The sequence below is a fragment of the Bos indicus genome, chromosome 9 (genome assembly GCF_029378745.1).
Source record: "Bos indicus isolate NIAB-ARS_2022 breed Sahiwal x Tharparkar chromosome 9, NIAB-ARS_B.indTharparkar_mat_pri_1.0, whole genome shotgun sequence".
NCBI lineage: Eukaryota > Metazoa > Chordata > Mammalia > Artiodactyla > Bovidae > Bos > Bos indicus.
In genome coordinates this window covers 93121312-93139433 of record NC_091768.1, presented here as the reverse complement: position 1 = coordinate 93139433, position 18122 = coordinate 93121312, and the positions used below count along the sequence as shown (strand labels likewise).

The 18122-nt window shown below is 42.0% G+C and overlaps 2 long non-coding RNA genes across 2 annotated transcripts; one reads left to right on the top strand and one right to left on the bottom strand.

The window, feature by feature from the left end:
- Window positions 1-758: 758 nt before the first annotated feature.
- Window positions 759-2317, bottom strand: LOC139184859 (uncharacterized). The gene is made up of 4 exons (XR_011568355.1): window positions 2248-2317; window positions 2028-2141; window positions 1492-1629; window positions 759-1153 (listed from the first exon to the last, which is right to left on the bottom strand). It is a non-coding gene; the product is annotated as an uncharacterized lncRNA (long non-coding RNA).
- LOC139184860 (uncharacterized) lies at window positions 1857-14839 on the top strand. The gene is made up of 3 exons (XR_011568356.1): window positions 1857-2061; window positions 2427-2576; window positions 14748-14839. It is a non-coding gene; the product is annotated as an uncharacterized lncRNA (long non-coding RNA).
- Window positions 14840-18122: the final 3283 nt, after the last annotated feature.

Sequence of the window (18122 nt, the reverse complement as noted above, 5' to 3'; positions counted from 1 at the left end):
ATGTTGCCATTTCATCCTCCAGGGGATCTTCCCAATCCAGGGATTGAGTCCAGGTCTCCCACATTGCACCCAGATTCTGTACTGTCTGAGCCACCAGGGAAGCCTAAGAATCCTGGAGTGGGTAGTCTATCCCTTGTCCAGGGGATACTCCTGACCTAGGGATGGAACCAGGGTATCCTGCATTGCAGGCGGATTCTTTACCAGCTGAACTACCTGGGAAGCCCTTTAGGTTTTTTTTGGGTAAAACATACATGGGGTAAGACAAAACAAAAATAAGAAGGACAAAATGATGTGGAAATTAGGTTACCCACTAGAAAGCAATCCCTGATATTAGTTCTCTAGGTCAGGGAAAATTTGCCAACTGTGAGTTTTGTATAATTGGTAATTTTTGCTCATACAAGCATCTAGGCATATATGAAATGTAATCTGTACATTAGCATGGTTTCATTTTCTACAAATATATACGGACCTTGTTGGGGGAGGTGGTGGTAGGGCTTCTTAGATAGAACTGCTGGTCAAGGAGTTGTCCTACTTGAAAACCTATTACATAGTTCAAATTTCATAATTTGGTCAGGAGGATAGTATGGGGGATCTTCCCATGTGGCTCAATGGTAAAGAATCGCCTGCCAATACTGGAGATGCAGGAGACTCAGATTAGATCCCTGGCTCGGAAAGATCCCCTGGAGGAGGAAATGGCCACCCGGTCTAGTATTCTTGCCTGGAGAATTCCATGGACAGAGGAGCCTGGGGGTCTATAGTCCACGGGGTCACAAAAAGTCGAAAGTGAGCACGCATGCTCCGCCACAGAAAGCCTTGAAATAAGTATTTTGCGATTCTTATAGGCATTATGCAGAGAATTTTATGCACATAGGATCCACTACATAATCTGTGGGGCCCAGTGTAAAGTAAAGTATTCAGGTCCCCTTGTTCAAAAATGAAGAATTTCAAGAGAAAACAGCAGAGTATCACATCAAGCCAGGGGTCTGCTAACACAGTACATTGTTTGGGCTGCCCGTGAAGTGGGCCCCGTGTATACATTTTCAAATTTATCCATAAACGAACCTCAGGATGGATATATCATTGCCTTCATTTTGCAGATGGAAAATAGAGATTTAGAAGTTTCTCTCCTCAGTGTCCTTTCCAGCGCATTTACCTGTAAGGATATCATGGTTTGAAAAATCACATCCATACCAAAATAATATTAGCTCCCCAAAGAAGGGAAAGAGTTGACCCTCTATTGGTCATCTGGACAATGTGAATTTTATATGTTAGAGCTGCTCCAACTTCCAGCTACCAGATGTCTGTAAAAATTCATAGCAGGCTATTAAATTTAGCAGATCCTGTCTTAATTAGATTAGCTTTTGCACAGCACGATGGCAGAGTGTCTCTCTGATGGAGGGTTTATAAAGATTTCTGGTGGGAATTCTTTATGGAAGATGGAGTCTTTTATCCACAGAGACTGACAAATAGAAGGAAAAAAAAAAAGCCCACCTCGTAATAGTATAAGAATGTGGTCATGGTGTGTCGAAGCAGAAACATGGGTCTTTATTGCATTGATGTTTCCTTTTTATTTGGCCGAAGAACGAGGATGGCTCGGGATAAAGATGGAGGAGAGACGTTCAAAACAACCTGCAAAGAGAATAGCATAAGGGGGTGAAAAACTGCAAGCAAATCCTTGTCAAATCCTCCAATAAATCTAGCACCAAAAGAGTCCTCGGCACTCTCTTGCCTGTCAGTATGTGAGTTATTATTTTTTTTTTCCCAGCCAGGAAAGCAAACCGCACAGTTTGTCTTGAGCTGGTCTTTCGTGATTACACTCAGCATTTATTCTCTCTTCCCACTTAAGGTCCCTCAGAAAAGCTCACAGACACGAAACCAACAGCCCAAAGCCTGCTCTTTGCCGGGGCCTCTCAGTTCTGCTCTGGGCAGAGGCCCTAACATGCGCTGTTGTGTGGAAACATGACTTGTTTATCGATGTGGGAACAGAAGTGGTGATCGTTTCGAGAGCTGGGCTGCGCGTCTGGCACCTGGTCTGCAGGTTGCTCTAGAAGGAAGGCAGATGTAAGTCCTTTTACTTGTCCTCTGATTCGCCAGGTGAAGGTCATGATGATGCAAAGACCTTGGTCCCTCAGCTGCAGAATCTGTAGAGGGAGACAGAGCACAGAGGTGGAGAGGGGAAATATTGTTTACACCTCACAAGCTCCCTGCTCTTGGGCAGGGGGCGAATTTGGTGTTTCCAACTCGAACCTGTGAAAGCAGGAAGGGAGTGCTGGTGGCTGGTAGACAGACTGGCCCATGACTTGCTCAGAGGCAGGATGATCAGATTTACCTCATACGCAGGCAGGGTTACTAGGCAACTGATTAAATAAACGAGCTGGTCCTACAAGCAAGCTCGCAATTAATTAACTTAACCATTTTCATTTCAGCTGTTTTCTTCCCTTGTCCGCCTCAACTTGCTTTGAGATACTGAAATGTGAGAGGCATGGGGGAGGCCGAGAGTCCATGTTGCTTTCCACGGGAAATTCGAATTCCTCTTAGTGTTTCCCACGCATGGACTGGGAGAACCTGATCAGCAGGTAATTAGCCTTTTAAGCAAATAAGAAATCACACATGAAAAGGTGTAGAAGAATGCTGGGCATGTATTTATTCACAACCTGTCATTCTCCCTAATCATGCTAGTCACTGGGATGAACAAGATGCAAAATTTACACTGCAGGAAATCATTTCAATAGATTGTTTCCATGTAATCTAACAGGGAAGAATGAATCTGACTTCATATTGAACCTTCCTTTTACTTTAACCTTTGTATGCTATTGCTTTTGCTGCAAGAATGTTGCCCATAGCCTGAAACACGCAGGATAGCCCATTCACAAGGCTCAGAGTGTAACATTTTCTCATTCATGAGGGTGGATGCATGCCCAGTCCTGTCTGACTTTTAGAGACCTCATGGACCGTAGCCTGCCAGGCTCCTCTGTCCATGGGATTTTTCAGACAAGAATACTGGAGTGGGTTGCCATTTCCTCCTCCAGGGGCTCTTTCCAAACCTGGGATTGAACCTGGGTGTCTTGCATCTCCTGCATTGCAGGCAGGTTCTTTACCTATTGAGTCATTGGGGAAGCCTGTTCCTATTCACATAGAGATAAAAAGTTGCAGAACAGAGAATAACATTCATCTTGTTGAAGATGAATGGGAACATCATGACCTGACCTCTGTGGACAACTGCAAGAACAAATATTCTGACCCCAAGAAGTTTGTCCCAACCAACTGCAACCTCTCCCCTTTTAGTAAAAAAGAAGCTTGGATTCTAACTTGGGCATCATGGTTCTTTGGGACACTAGTCCATCATCTTCTCAGTCTGCTAGCTTTCTGAGTAAAGTCACTATTCCTTGCCTCAACAACTCATTTCGATTTACTGGCCTAGTGTATGGCCTTGGACTCTATAACGGTGATTTGGCTTTGCCGAGGGAGAATCACGCTGGTGCTACAGGTACATTCTCCTATCTGTTATGGGGATGCTTTACCCAGCTTAGATAGCTATCGAAGCATTCTTGGAGGACAGGAGGCTGTCGACTTGTGTTGAAAGATGAGAGGAGTCTGGAAAACAGCCAGTGCCAGGTGGGAGTCCCAGGGAGAAGGGCCCCGGAGAGAGCGAAATCCCAGTTAAATTGATAATATCAGGAAAGATTTGTTTTGATAAAAGTAGAAAATGAAAGATTTAGAGGATGGGTCTGGGGCAGTTGGCAGGGCCATTTGTAAATGCCTATCCCTGTTTATCTAAAATGTTTATACTTGAAAGTGTGGGCAGTAGAAACCACAGAAGGATTTTTCCAAGGAAAGTGGTGTGAGCAGGCTTGAATCACAGATGGTTTACTCTTAGTCATATAGAATTAGGATTTAAGAGGACTCTAGAAGGAAGTGCTGAGCAGGCTTTTGTAATAGTTCAGAAATGAGATGAGGGAAAGAAGGAAGGCTGGGGAGGAGGTATGGGGCAGAAGACACCAGTAGAAATCTTTGGCACTTGGAGCTTGACTGATGTTGGGGAGGAAGAGAAAGATGGGCTCAGGCGAGAGACAGACTCTGGATCTGAGAGACTGAGTGGGTAGTGACAGCTTTAACAGAAAGCAGAAGCACAGAAGGAGGAGGGTGGAAATACATGAATCTGTCTGGTACTTGTTGATTCCCAGGATCCTCTGTCGGTCAGGCTACTGCTTAAATAAAGCAATTACTTAATATTCCTTGGGAGATAGGAATTAGGGGATTCCTTGTTGAACCTACAGTTCAAAAAAATCTCTTGTATAGCATTTCATTTCCACAGTGATATTTAAAGCAAGATAGAGAATGTATAGAGAGAAGGTTAGGGTTTGGGGGTAGGGTAGGGTTAGGCAGACAAAGCTGCAGCCAGATTCTTCTCCACTGAAATGTATTTTAGTAACAGCCAAAGAAAATACAGACCTAATAGCCCAGATGAAGTTATTATTAATCATAAACCCTTGATTCACTCTAATCTCTCCTTCTAATTATGGAATGGAGTTGTCATATTCAAATGTGAAACAGGCTGGAATTACCAATGGCAAAGAGATGAGCCCCCGGCATATGAATCATCCTGGAAGATCGGAGGCCCCTTGTGCCCTTGATCAAACGCAGCCGTCAGCCTCTCAGATGAGGGCAAGATCGCCTCTGATGGCAAGAGGGCTCCTGACACATGGACTCCAGTGAGGAGCTCCTGGCTTCCAGGCACACATCCTGAATGTAGATGATCTATTATTTCTCCAGATCCTGGGGACCAAGATTCTGTTTTTTCATAACGATCAGAAGATGTGTGGTCTTGCTTTCCAGTTTGCTTTAAACTGGCTGTGACTCTATGTGTCCACTGTTCCCAGGACTTTGCAGTGAAATGTGAATGAGCATTTTGGACACGAGGGTGCTGATTCAGCAAAGCTCAGGAAACGCACTGTGTACCGAATCAGCGGGTTGCAAGGAAGACGCTTTAGCACTGAGAAGTATAACCTGGGACATGCACTGCTCTCAGCTAGTATTTTATACTCATTCCCTAATCAAAAAACATTTTTTAAAATCTACATTTTATGTAAGATCTCTATTTATTTAAATTCATATGCTACTTGATAAGCCATACTGATTTTATCTGAGGAGGTGGAAGTGAACGGTCCAGTGCTGATAAAACTCCAGCTTGAATTTTCTATTATTTGCTGAGCGTGCTATTTATGACCTCACCTTTTGGACACCATGTTTTTTCCAGAAGAATTTCTTTTATCCTTTTCTCCTTGGGCACAGATGCTAGCTGAAATTGCTCCAAGGGAACGGTTATTTCCAACATTTACTGTCCACTTAAAATGACGCACAGAGTCGGACACCACTGAAGCGACTTAGCAGCAGCAGCAGCTAATACTCCAGCTGTCTCCACCTTTACCACTTGGGGTTCATAGTCCTTTTGTTAGTGTAGTTGACTCAGCCGTGGACTAGGCAAGAACTTTTGTCACCCATTCTGGGAGAGATCTGGATAAAAGGATGAGTCTTGGTTTTGCAGTTTCCATAGGCAAAAAGTTACCAGGGAAGCCAAATATCACCAGGAATGTAGAAAGCTGAGAAAAAATATTGTTACTTGTTTTTAAACTTTATATTAAACATATCATGGATGGTCTATTCTAATGCAATTTGATTTTTTTCTTCCATACAATTGCTGTATGTTGTTCTAGTCCACTGACTTTAGTGATTATATAGTATTCCATCAAATAGCTCCACCATGATTTGTCTTATTAATGCACATTTATTGTTTCACCTGATAAAAATGATACTGATTGTCTTAAGGTCTGTCTTGAAATCTCCACTGTTTAATCTTAATATGAATGCACTGGCTTTTGATTAATATTTTCCTTTTCCTTTCAAACTTTCAGTGTCTTTATGTTCCAGTTGAAAATTCTATAAAGAGACTGTGCTGCTGCTAAGTTGCTTCAGTCGTGTCCGACTCTGTGTGACCCCATAGACGGCAGCCCACCAGGCTACCGCATCCCTGGGATTCTCCAGGCAAGAACACTGGAGTGGGTTGCCATTTCCTTTTCCAGTGCATGAAAGTGAAAAGTGAAAGTCAAGTCGCTCAGTCGTGTCCGACTCTTCACGACGCCATGGACTGCAGCCTACCAGGCCCCTCCGTCCATGGGATTTTCCAGGAAAAAGTACTGGAGTGGGGTGCCATTGCCTTCTCCATAAAGAGACTGTAGCTGGAGTTTATTTTCTTATTTTTATTTTTCAGGATAATCTAATCTGATGATCTCAAATCTTTAACTGGAAAATTTATTCCATTTACAGTCATTGAGAATTTGGGGGGTTTGTTTCTACCACCTTATTTTGTTCTTTCTACTCCTGCTTTCCTATCTTATTTTGATATGTTCTTTTTTTTCCCTAGTGGTGGAAAGTGAAAGTGTTAGTCACTCAGTTGTGTCTGACTCTTTGTGACCCTATGGACTGTAGCCTGCCAGGTTCCTCTGTCCATGGGATTCTCCAGGCAAGAATGCTGGAATGGGTTGCCATGCTCCCCTCCAGGGGATCTTCCCATCCCAGGGATAGAACCCAGGTTTCCCATATTGTAGGTGGATTCTTTACCATCTGAGCCATCTCTAAAATAGTAACATGCATGATCGAAAGTTTAAAATAAGTTGACATCTCTATGTTCCTCCTGAGTGACATATGGACCTTAAACATTTTATCTTGGGTAAATCTTTTTCATCTTACGGTTATTTTAGTGGTTTATTTCAACTTTGTTATTATATCACTCAAAACCAGGTAGCTATTGTTACCCTTTTAAATGGTCAGTGTTTGTTGACATTTGAATTGAAGCTTCCTTGTTTACAATTCCTTTTTTCCCTCACGAGACAATTTTTCTTTTTATTGAAACATGTCCACTAGAGGGTCCTTCACTGAAGATGTATTAGGGGTAAATTAATTTTTTTCTAAACATTCTTTTATTCCAATTTTGATTTTTTATGTTGTTTGATCTCTGGGCCAGGAAGATTCCCTAGAGGAGGGTATGGAAACCCAGTCCAGTATTCTTGCCTAGCGAATCCCTTAGACAGAGGAGACTGGTGGGCTACAGTCCATGGGGCCTCAGGGTTGGACATGACTAAAGCGCCTTAGCATGCACGCATGTATCACTGGCACATTTCTTTGTGTTGCTTAGTCGTGTTCCGTGGCATTAACATGGCAGTCTGTTGAACCATTTACACACTGAAGAGCATTTGTGTAGCTTCTAGTTTCGTGTTATGATGAATTGTTCTGAATGTTCACGTACGATTTCATGTGAACGTATATTTCTCTGGAACAAATGCCCCAAAGTGCAACTGCTGGGTCATATTCACCCTCAATTTTTTTTTTTTTTTTGAAATATAGTATAGTTGTTTGTAAAATCTAAATTCTTTGCTGTCTCATATCTTTGTTGTCACTTTTAATTACTTTTATGCTTTAAGTTGATTCCCTGCTCCCCTGACCCCTGGCTGCTTTTAAGATCTTACTTTTGCTTTGGTGGTCTCCAGACACAATTCTGCTGTTTGGACTCTTTTAATTCTATGAATCACAGGATTCATATATTTCATCCTTTTTGGAAAATCCTGTCATTAACTCTTTCAGTTTTGTTCTTCCCCTTTTTTTTACTTCTCTTCTAATTGACAAAGTTTTACCCTACTCAATTTTCCAGGTCTTTTAATCCCTCTTCATCTCTTTTCATCTCTTTATTCCGGTTTATTTCTCTAGTTCTATTTTCCTAGTTTGCCAGTTTTCTCTTTCTCTGTATCCAAACTAGTGTTTAATTATATTTAAAATTTATTTTTTATAACTGATGATTCCTTAGTTTTTGTTGCTTTTTCATATTTTTAATTTTGTAAATTCTTTTAAATAATGTAGATACCTTTCTTTTAATTTTTTTAAAATAAATTGTTTACCTAAATTTCTTAGGCATCTAATTCTTCTCATCTAAGCTTGTTATTTTTGCTTATGGGGGATTACTTTTTCATTTCTTTGTTATTTTACATCAGAGCTCATGCTTTGGGGGGCTTACACATGTGAATCGTTTGCTGCCTGGGTTGAAGATGCAAACTTCCAGAGAGATTTTCTGTTTTATTAAGCTAGATACCCAGGACATTACTAGTCTCAGACTGATTTTAGACCGATTCTTCTGCTTGAGAGCTCCCAAACCAATTAAGTAGCATAAATTCAAACTTGAAACCCATGTGAGGGCAGACCTTTTATTAATTCTAGAAAAAAAAATTGGTCTAATCAGGTTAAGAGACTGAGTAAAACAGTGTAATGTATGCTGTGATGTGGTCTACATTTCCAGGATACTGGCGTTAATACAAACTAGAACGTATTCAGATTTCCCCACTTACATAATCCCTTTTTGGGGGAAACTTGTGAACTGTCATCAGCTAAAGGTCATGCCCTTTCCCAGGGTCAGCCTGCATCCAGTGGGATATACAGTGTGAGTCCTGTTATTCCAGTAAACACAACTCTGAAGAGCCATTCAGCTTCGGAACTCTCTGTGGGGTTGGCTAAGGCCTTGCTGTGAGGATGTGGCGGTTCAGCGTCTCCTTCTGCCCAATCCTGACTTTGTCTCTTCTCCCAGGGGCATTGATCCCTAGTAAACCATCCTGTATACTAAGCTCTGTCTCAAAGTCTGATTTCCAGGGAGAGCAAGCACTGACAAAAGGCCAGCCTTCTTTCAAGACCATGTATCCATCTGGCATCTTGGTTACACTGTCCACATCATGCGCCCACAATCCTCACCTTCTACCCTGGTTTGGCTCAGTTGCTCAGTCATGTCCAACTCTCTGCAATCCCATCGACTATAGCCTGCCAGGCTCCTCTGTCCATGGGATTTCCCAGGCAAGAATACTGGAGTGGGTTGCCACTTCTTTCTCCAGGGGACCTTCCCTACCCAGGGATCAAACTTGTATCTCCTGCATTGCAGGGGGATTCTTTACCAACTGAGCCATCAGGGAAGCCCTTGGCTTACCCAATAAAACCCCTGTCACACCAAACCAGTAACCACTCATTTTTCACCTCTTATTTTCCTCTAGGAAATTTCCTTATTCTTTCATGAATTTAGCTTTGTATTAAAGGAATGTTTTTGTTGAATTCATTTTTGCTACATGGTTTGTAGCGACAAGTTTTTTAAAAAGTCATGGGTTTCAGATGGGACTGCTTAATTAATTGGTTTTGTGCCATTAATGATCATTATTGTTTTTTCTATGATAATGGTGATTTGCTGATTCTCTCTTTCTCTGCCTCGAGGATTTTCAAGTCCTTGCCTCTATCCACTGTCTTTTTGTGGGTGATTTTTGGATGTCTTAGCCCCTCAGACAGCAAAGCTCTTTCAGTCCAGAAGGTCCCTGGGGTTGGAGTACTTGCCCCTTCAACCCAGTTAACTCCAAGTAGTCAACCTTCCTTAACTTTTTCAAAGCAGAGGAAATAACCGTCAGCATTTTTTCTAAGGAACTGTTGTTGCTGAGTCACTAAGACATGTCTGACTCTAGCAACCCAGTGGACTGGAGCCTTCCAGGCTCCTCTGTCCACAGGATTTCCCCGGCAAGAATACTGGAGTGGGTTGCCATTTCATTCTCCAAAGGATTTTCCTTATCCAGGGCCTGAAACCAGGTCTAATGAACCTGAATCCATTACAGGTGGATTTTTTACTGCTGGGCCACCACAGAAGCCCTGTCTAAGGAATATTAGTACCCAAAGATGTAACACATGACTCCTTTTTTGACCACACTGCATGGCTTTCAGGATCTTAGTTCCTTGACCAAGGATCGAACCTGGGCCCCTGCAGTGAAAGAGTGGAGTCCTAAGCACTGGACAGCCAGAGAATTCCCAGAACACACACTTTCAAAATCAATTTTATTACAGTATAATTGTCACATAGTAAAATGTACTCATTTTAAGTGTACTTAATATGCTTTGACAAACATACACACATGTAACCATGACTACATCAAGATACAGAATAATTTCATCCCTCTTAAGACTTTTCCTGTGCTTTCCAAGTTGATGTCCTCAAACCCCCTGGCCACAGGTAACCTACTTTCTGTCAGCATGGATCCCATTAAATTCTATCCATTTTATAAGTGAAATTATACAGAATGTATGCTTTTGAGTCAGGCTTGGTGTTTTGTGACCTAACCACGTTGCTTGCATATTAGTGGTTCATTCCACTTTATGACTGAGTGGTTTTTATTTCATGAATGCACCACAATTTATTTCCCTGTCCACCAGCTGATGGATGTTTTTGTTGTTCCCAATTTGGGCCATTACAAATAAAGCTGATATTAACATATAAAGACACACAGTTTTAGATGTTCCTATCAACTCTCCTTTTCTCTATTCCAAAAGATTTGGGCTCCAAAGCTCTTAACCACTGAAATATCATAAGGTATTTCTGAGATGAGATAAAGTGGGCGCCTGACATCATTACATACTTATTTTCTCTAAGAATAAATATCTAAGCCATACGGTAGAAAACATGAACTGTTGAGAAGGCCTGTAAACATATTATTTTAATTATCATTATTACTTTTAGCCAATTCTGTCGTCTTTCTACGTATTGATTATGCATAGTTTCACTTATAGAATGGATAGAGGTTAATGGAATCCATGCTGACAGACAGTAGGTTACCTGTGGCCAGGGGGATTGAGGACATCAGCTGGGAAAGCACAGGAAAAGTCTTAAGAGGGATGAAATTATTCTGAATCTTGATGTAGTCATGGTTACATGCGTGTATGTTTGTCAAAGCACATTAAGTACACTTAAAACGAGTACATTTTATTATGTGGCAATTATACTTCAGTAAAATTGATTTTGAAAGTGTGTGTTCTGGGAATTCTCTGGCAGTCCAGTGGTTAGGACTCCACTCTTTCACTGCGGGGGCCCCTGATTGGTGCCATGTGTTTCTAAAACTGCTTTCTTCCTATTTCCCTTCCTATTTCTCACTGATTTGAGTCCTTCCAATAAAAGTATAATGGAATCTTTCTTACGTGTTCCCTCCTTTCTGCTACATTCATGACTCTTTCTCAGTTGTACATAGACATGGCTAGATATTCGGGTTCCTTAATGGGAGATGGGTTAAGATAGGTCTAGCGGGAGAACAAAAACTAGGTTGAAAGAGGGAAAAAGGGAAGGAAGACAGTAGAACTGCCGACTGAGAAAAACAAAGCACAGATTAGAGGACCTGAAAAACGCTCTTACCTATCGAGGACATGAGGCACTGTTGTTGCGCAGTCACGAAGTCGTGTCGGAATCTTTGTGACCCCACGGGCTGCAGCACACCAGGCTTTCCTGTCCTTCGCCATCTCCGGGAGCCAAGTATTGGAGCTTCAGCTTCAGCATCAGTCCTTCCAGTGAATATTCAGGGTTGAGTCCCTTTAGGATGGACTGGTTTGATCTCCTTGCTGTCCTAGGGACTCTCAAGAGTCTTCTTCAGCACCAGTTGAAAAGCATCAATTCTTCAATAGGCATTGGGAAAAGATTATTCAAGGAATATGCACAAGTGAAAAAGAAGCAGAAAACTAATTTCAGTGTGTCATTTTATTTTGCTGTCAAAAAAAAATGCACAATAACCTATCAGACAAGCATAGGTACATTCATGAATTAAAATTTAGCTACGGGTTATGATCATTAAGTTGGAACAAGAAAGTGAAAGAGGGTCTCCTGGTATCATGCAACTTCCCTTTTAAATTCCCTTCTTGTCTTTGTATCTCCTCTGTCAATCCCGCGGCTTCCTAAGTCAGCATCTCTGGTCTCAGCTTTCCAGTTGCTGCTTAGCCTGTGTGAGACTTTTCCACTTTCTAAACCCTCTGCTCACTGTTCCCATTGAGTTAATAGGATGTGAGGCATCTTAGTACATATTACACAGAAGATGATTTCTACAGTTAAATGATCCAAGGACTGGGTGGGTTAAACAAAGTGAAAGAAAGCTAGTCCTTTACTAGCGGTTTTCTCTTTTGACATGTTATGGGATACTCTTTGGGGAAAGGCTGCCTGGATGGTGATTTAATTATAGATTAAACCCTAATTCCTGTCCTGAAAGATTCTATACCCACAGGCTTTGCTCAGGGAAGGACTCGCCTTCTTCTCCTGGAGCAGCCCCCTCTTCCAACAGCACTGCTCACGAACGCCGCTGGCCCAGCACAGCCCTCTGCAGGGGTACACTTTTCTTCTTCAAGTCAGACTCTGCTCTTCAATTAGATTGCAACGTGTAAAGCATCTTGTGGGTAAAGGTGTACAAAATTTTCTTTTTCCTTTTTTGCCCATTGTAGCATACAGGATATAGTTGAGTCCAGAGTAGAATCACAGAAGGTTCAAATTTGAAAGTAACAGTGGCAATTGTTTTATTTTAGTTTATTTTATACAACATTGTTATTTAATATCTACATCTGTGTTTACTAATTCGTTGCTGGGGTTTTTTGGTATATCCTCTAGTTTCTTTTTTTTTAATTTATTTTTAATTGGAAGGTAATTGGTTTACCATGTTGTACTGGTTTCTACTGTACAACAGCATGAATCAGCTATCAGTATACATATATCCACTCCCTCTGAAGCTTCCCTCCACCCACCCATATCGCACCGCCTCTGGGCCATCACAGAGCAGAAAACGGAGCTCCTCGCACTATACAGTGGGTTCCCACTCTCTATTTTACACATGGAAATATATATACGTGTGTCATTGCTACTCTCTCAATTTGTCCCACCTTAACATACCTTATAAATCCAGAAAAATACCGGTAAGTCAATGTTTCTTTAAGACAGAAACAAACATGACTCCTAAAAACACAACTCTCTGAGGAACGCTGGGAAAGATAGTGAAAGAGATTTAAGAAGCATTTGGGAAATGGAAATGAAGTACACATAGGAAGGCCATCTGGCTCTCGCAAGACTTCCTTAGCTGCCCGGCCATTGTCCGTGAGCGTGGGCTTTCCAGGGGACCTCTGAGCATCTTCTCCTGAACACACGTACCACCTCAAGCCCAGCTGCCCCCTGGCTGAGCCTGTTCTCCATTCTTGCCAGAATCCTTGAACTCTCTGGACCTGACCTCCATGGTTTCTACCCTTTGATTCCTGCACCTCTTGGCACCCTGAGATAATGAGACCATGGAGCTATTTTTAATCTATCAAAACAAGTGGTTCTTTGCAGCAAGGCTCTGATGATTAATCACAAAATCACCATTTTGGGTGGAAAGGAATCATTGTAAATCAGACGTACTCATAGAAGTTAGTTTGTGATGATTTAAAGCTCCATTGGCAATTCTGCATATTGTCAGTGAATGGAAATGATGGAGCAAATTAATCTGAAAACCATGAACGTTGTGCGGTTGGTAGACAAAGTGTTGTGGAATGTGCACCCTTCTGAGGAAAGTAAGAAAAGTAAGAAAAGTGGCCCTCAGTGGTGAAAGAAATTTGGGGTTACAGCTGTAAATCTTTCCTGGATTGTCAATGCAAATTCTTTCTCAACCTAATTACTCACTTTGCGTCTTATTTTTTCCCCTTTCATAAGGATTACTCTGCCATCTAGTTCCCCCCTGTCTTTCCTTCTTTACTCTATGTTACGTGCCCAGCAACTGGTTTGCAGCATTGTTCTGTGGTCTTTCAAATGATGAAATAAAGAGAATGGTTCTTAAGCGAACAAAAGTGACCCAGGTTACACAGGCATAATGTGGGAAACAGTGGATCTTGTATAACACAGCTCACCTCCTTTGAATCTTCTGTGACTGTGGTCCCCAACACCCAACTTGAGCCTCCTTGGTTGATAGTGCCAAGGACAGAGACCTTTTTCCTTTTATTTCTTTCAAGTCCTTTGCAGTTTTGGGTGTCATTCCGAACACATGGTAAAATAGTCAAGGATTTCTTAAACTGATTTAAAGCTGTCAGTGGTTTAGAACCTCTCATACAATTAACTTGATCTGTTGTGGTTTCTGTTGTTCAGTTGCTCAGTCGTGTGCGACTTTGCGACCCCATGGACTGCAGCATGCCAGGCTTCCCTGTTCTTCACTGTCTGCTGGAGTTTGCTCAAACTCACATCTGTTGAGTCGGTGATGCCATCCAACCAACTCATCCTCTGTCGTCCCCTAATCTGGGCAATTAATAAGTGATGAGGATATGGCTTGATACACACACACCAACTTGTGAAAGACTTGACATTTTTTCTGGTGGGTTGAAAATGCAGCAGCAGACAAATGCCTTTGTTCTGGTATAAATTTGGAGCCACGGCAATAGTATGGCCATCTTATTCCTGGACTGCTCAAAAGCTTACAAATTCCTTGAGAGCTGCCAGATAAGAGAGTCTGAAGGAATGGCTCGGCTAAGAAAGTTTGACCAGTTAGCTCTGCAGGCTGATTTGCAGGACCAGTGCTGTGGGGAACTGACTGTGTTGTCCTTGTGTTTGTAGGTTTGAGGAAATTGCACTGCAGATTCCGCTTACAGCGCTAACTGTAGCATGCAGCTTGACATGATCAGACATTGCATTTATTTCCCATGTCACATAAATAACACAATATGTTAATGAAAACTGAAATGAAAGAAAGTCTTGGCTTGTGATTCACCACTGCTGTAAATGGCCATTTTCATTTTTCTGTGTTCTCTTACCAAATGAATACATTTTATGTGGTTATAACTGTAATGTAGACATAGTTCCATATTCTGTTCTACATTTAACATTTTATCACGACCATTTTTTTGTGTCGTTACTGCAGCTCGGAGCTTTGCAGCCTGGAGCATACGTGGCACCCGGCATTGTTGCTTCCCTGGAAGAGGTTTGGAGAGAGCTGGGTGAGGCCTGTTCTAGGACTAGGTAGGGCCTTCCCACTGCCTGCTCTGGCTGGGTGCTTGATGGGCATTCATTGTATTATGAGGCTAAGGGTTGGGGGAAGAGGATCCTTGAAATTGTGTGTATGCATGTGTGCTCAGCTGTGTCCGACTCTGCGACCCCATGGACTTTAGCCCACCAGGTTCCTCCATCCAGGAGATTTCCCAGGCAAGAATACTGGAATGCGTGGCCATTTCCTTCGCCAGGGGATCTTCCCCACCCAGGGATTGAATCTGCTTTTCTTGTGTCTCCTGCATTAGCAGGTGGATTCTTTACCATTGCACCTCCTGGAAAGTTCCTGAGATTTTATGCAAGGATCCATTTTTCCATTTCCTTTCCAGAATAGGAATTAAGGTCCGGGGGTTTGGTGAGGAAATGTAGAAAAGGGATTGCAATGTGGAATTATCTGTTAATCACCTGACATGGATCTCAAGAGACTAATAGCCCCATCCTAGGGTCAAGAAGAATGTTTTCTCCTCTGGAGAGCCTGTGCAGTTGGTCACTGCAGCACATTTAGACTCAGCCTAACTCTGGTCAGTAGAAAAGCCAAGAAGACCTGGTGGGTGCTCAGGACCGATAGAGCTGATAAACCCCAGGAATCACTTATGTTTTGCACTTATTTATCCTAATTCCAGTTTACGTTGCACAGGCCATTTGATTTATTTATTCTGGATTCTTGCTCTGCCTTATTCCATAAGAGATTTGAGATGTCTTGCCCAAAACACCACAGAGTCAGTAAATCTGGCTTGTATGTTAACATCTGTATCCCTTTTATTTAGACTTGCCTGGTGTGGAGGGCAGAGGAAGAAAACAAAGAGTGGGCGAAAGACAAACAAAGCTGAAGGAGGGTTGTAAAATATGCAGAAGTAAACAGGTGAACCCGGCCATTATTTCTTAGACAGGACACACCAGGAATAAAAAATACACGGGCTACTATTCCTCAGAGGAAATGATGCATGAAATAAATGTTATTAGAGGCCCAGGGGGACGCTTTTCCTTATTTGTTAATGTACCTCATGTTGAAAACATGCCAGGGGCTGTCAGCACTGGGCTGCAGAATTATAAGAAGCCTTTCCTCCTGAATCTTCTGGGGAGTGGAAGGCAGGCGCCCTCCTTCTTCCAGAGTCTACACCACAGTGAAAGTCTGTTTCCTGGACTCTCTTTCCATCTCTTTTTATCCTTTTCCTTCTTGGCCAACATTTGACAATGGAATGACTTTCCAGGAGGAGTACGACAAGCTTGAACCCTTCCATTTTATTCCTGTAGCATCTTTCTTGCCCTGAATGAGGAAACATCATTGTCTTGCTCTCTTAGTTGAGGTTCCTTTGTAGGAGAATACAATTGCAGCCCCTGCCATCAAAGTGGTGAGGAATGAACTTGAGGATTCCCTATCTCTCTTAAAGGCTGGAGCATCAGTACAGGGTGTATCTGTCAGTGACGGGAAATAATCCCACCCAGACACGTTGAAAAGACTCAGAGGGTGTCTCCTCTTCTTAGTCTAGAGAGAGAGAAAGGGAGGGGGAAGTGGGGAGAAACGCCGAACACCTGGAGTGGGTTCGCAGAGCTGACAGGTTGCAGCTCGCCCGTCTTCTCCCTCTGTCTGATAACACTTTATAGTTAAGACTCTCTAATTGGGCTTGCACGCCTCTCTCCTTTTCATCTCTCGTGGTTTGTGCCCAAATATGGCTTTATTTTAGCCTGTATTTTCCACTTCACTTTAGATGCTCAATCCTGTGAGGGGTGGGGGATACAGGGGCAGAAAAGGCAGTTTGCCAAGTCTAGGGTAGGCTTTGTATCTAGGGGAGTCAGGGAGTATCTGTGTGTGTGTGTGTGTGTGTGTGAGAGAGAGAGAGAGAGAGAGAGAGATGAGAGCCTTCCCTGAGCACTTCGCAGCTTACTTCTTCAAGTGGCAGGTGTGAGTCCTTCATATATTGGTATATACTGAGTGTCCAGCCCAAGGTAACAATATTGACCTTGGCATTCACTCATTCATCCATTCATCAATTCAACGACTATCTAGTGATAACATCTGTTATGTGTGCAATGTGCTTGATTATCAGTTTTTTTTTTTTCCCCCTTGGATTTGCTCCGTGTCTACCCAGGACTTGATACACTCATAGTGGATAACTGTTAAGTGATCATTGGTTGCCCTTGAATCATCTGGTTCCTTCCTTCACAGCCCAATTAACTAGTGTAACTAGTTACTAGTGTAACTAATTAGTTACTAGTGTAATTAGTTACTAGTGTAACTAATACCTGCATCTGGATTTGAAAGAAGGTTTACTGGCTTAAGTATTTTTTCTGACATTCCTTTAACTACAACTTCTTTATTCACCTTTTTTAGCCCTTAAAGGTGTCTTCCATTTTTAGTGTGAATCCTACCAATTTATATTTTGTGCATTCTTCAATTTATTTATTTTTTATTATGTATAAATGGTTACTCAATATCAGCTTACCACCTGATATTGTAGATAAAGTTTTATTGGAACACAGCCATTCCCATTTGTTTCCAAATGGTTTATGACTGGTTTTTAGAACAGCAGAGATGAGTAGTGGAGACAGAGACCAGTATGACCTGAAAATATTTACTATCTGGATTTTTATAAACATAGTTTTCCAACTCTGAACTATAACACAATCTCCTATTGATGACTATTCAGGTTGTTTGCAGTATGGGGTCTGCATAAACAATGTTTTCTTGAACCTTTGCAACCTGCTCACTCTTACACGGGCAAAGGTCTCTCTACATTATATGCTTAGGAGTGGATTCCAAGGGTTGAAAAGGAGGAACATTTTTTTTTTAATTTTATTTTATTTTTAAACTTTACAATATTGTATTAGTTTTGCCAAATATCGAAATGAATCCGCCACAGGTATACCCGCGTTCCCCATCCTGAACCCTCCTCCCTCCCCTACCCTCCCTCTGGGTCGTCCCAGTACACCAGCCCCAAGCATCCAGTACCGTACATCGAACCTGGACTGGCGACTCGTTTCATACATGATATTATACATGTTTCAATGCTATTCTCCCAAATCTCCCCACCCTCTCCCTCTCCCACAGAGTCCATAAGACTGATCTATACATCGGTGTCTCTTTTGCTGTCTCGTACACAGGGTTATTGTTATCATCTTTCTAAATTCCATATATATGTGTTAGTATACTGTATTGGTGTTTTTCTTTCTGGCTTACTTCACTCTGTATAATAGGTTCCAGTTTCATCCATCTCATTAGAACTGATTCAAATGTATTCTTTTTAATGGC